Here is a 2,204-nt window from a genome sequence, read left to right as displayed (position 1 = left end):
AAAATTCCCAGTTTTCCCCAAAAAATTCCCGTTTTTCCCACCCAAAAAATTCCCGTTTTCCCTCCAAAAAATTCCCGTTTTCTCCCCAAAAAAATCCCGATTTTTGCGAAAAAATTCCCATTTCTCGACAAAAAATTCCCATTTTTTGCCCAAAATATTCCCGTTTTCCCCCCTCCAAAAATTCCCGTTTTTCCCCCAAAAATTCCCGGTTTTCCCCCTCCAAAAATTCCCGTTTTTCCCCCAAAAAATTCCCGTTTCCCCCCCCCAAAAACCCGCGCGTAGAAAAAACGGGGACCCCCAAGTGTACAAAAAAGGGAGGAACTCGCCCAGCCCGTGCGGGGTTCCGGAATTCCCGGATTTCCGGAATTTTCCGGGATTTTCCGGAATTTCCCGGAATTTCCCGGAATTCCCCGGCATTCCCGGCTCAGGCGCGCTCGCCGCGGATCCGCCGCGCCAGCTGGATGTCCTTGGGCATGATGGTGACGCGCTTGGCGTGGATGGCGCACAGGTTGGTGTCCTCGAACAGCCCCACCAGGTACGCCACTCCCAATTTCTGGAATTCCCGGATTTCCGGGATTTCCCGGAATTCCGGGCTCAGGCGCGCTCGCCGCGGATCCGCCGCGCCAGCTGGATGTCCTTGGGCATGATGGTGACGCGCTTGGCGTGGATGGCGCACAGGTTGGTGTCCTCGAACAGCCCCACCAGGTACGCCTCGCTGGCCTCCTGCACAGGTGAGACACACACAGGTGACAGGTGAGACACACACGGGGTCACCTGTCCCTGTGTGACACCCCTGTGTCCTCGAACAGCCCCACCAGGTACGCCTCGCTGGCCTCCTGCACAGGTGAGACACAGGTGTGACACAGGTGAGACAGGTGAGACACACACAGGGTCACCTGTCACCTCCCTGTGACACTGTGTCACCCCCCTGTGTCCTCGAACAGCCCCACCAGGTACGCCTCGCTGGCCTCCTGCACAGGTGAGACACAGGTGAGACACAGGTAAGACAGGTGAGACACACACATAGGTGACAGGTGTGACAGCCACAGGGTCACCTGTGCCTCTGTCACCCCTGTGTCCCCCTGTCCTGTCCCTGTGTCCCCAAACAGCCCCACCAGGTACGCCTCGCTGGCCTCCTGCAGACAAGTGAGACACAGGTGAGACACAGGTGTGACACACACGGGGTCACCTGTCCCTGTGTCCCACCCCTGTCCCTGTGTCCCACCCCTGTGTCCTCGAACAGCCCCACCAGGTACGCCTCGCTGGCCTCCTGCACAGGTGAGACACAGGTGAGACACAGGTGAGACACAGGTGAGACAGGTGTGACACAGGAGACAGGTGTGACACACACAGGCGGCCACAGAGTGTCCCCAGATTGTCCCCAAGGTGTCCCCAACCCCACAGCTGTCCCCAAACTGTGCCTAAGGTGTCCCTCCCCTATCCCAGGTGTGTCCCCAGGTGTCCCTCACCTGCCCAGGTGTGTCCCTCACCTGCAGGGCCCCGATGGCGGTGCTCTGGAAGCGCAGCTCCGTTTTGGGCTGTCACTGTCAGTACCCAGGTGTGCCCAGGTGTGTCCCAGCTGTCCCCAGGTGTGTCCCTCACCTGCCCAGGTGTGTCCCCAGGTGTGCCTCACCTGCAGGGCCCCGATGGCGGCGCTCTGGAAGCGCAGCTCTGCTTTGGGCTGTCACTGTCAGTACCCAGGTGTGCCCAGGTGTGTCCCAGGTGTGTGCCTCACCTGCCCAGGTGTGTCCCCAGGTGTGTCCCCAGGTGTGTCCCAGGTGTGTCTCACCTGCAGGGCCCCGATGGCGGCGCTCTGGAAGCGCAGCTCTGCTTTGGGCTGTCACTGTCAGTACCCAGGTGTGCCCAGGTGTGTCCCAGGTGTGTGCCTCACCTGCCCAGGTGTGTCCCCAGGTGTGTCCCCAGGTGTGTCCCAGGTGTGTCTCACCTGCAGGGCCCCGATGGCGGCGCTCTGGAAGCGCAGGTCCGTTTTGAAGTCCTGCGCGATCTCGCGCACCAGCCGCTGGAACGGAAGCTTCCGGATCAGCAGCTCCGTGGATTTCTGGTAGCGCCGGATCTCGCGCAGCGCCACCGTGCCGGGGCTGGGGCCAGGGACACGGGCGTGTCACGGGCACCCAGGGGTGCCGCTGTGCCACTCCAGGGCGCTGGCACCCGCCCGGGGCACCCCCGCGTCCCTGGGACCCACC

General features: G+C 61.6%; 1 pseudogene; it reads right to left on the bottom strand.

The window, feature by feature from the left end:
- Positions 1-390: 390 nt before the first annotated feature.
- On the bottom strand, positions 391-2,122 carry LOC120500898 (annotated as a pseudogene).
- Between the last annotated feature and the right edge of the window lie 82 nt (positions 2,123-2,204).

This window comes from Passer montanus, unplaced genomic scaffold (assembly GCF_014805655.1).
Source record: "Passer montanus isolate IOZ18808 unplaced genomic scaffold, ASM1480565v1 scaffold1907, whole genome shotgun sequence".
Lineage (NCBI taxonomy): Eukaryota > Metazoa > Chordata > Aves > Passeriformes > Passeridae > Passer > Passer montanus.
Note: the sequence above shows the minus strand (reverse complement) of the source record. Positions and strands in the feature narration are given on the sequence as shown.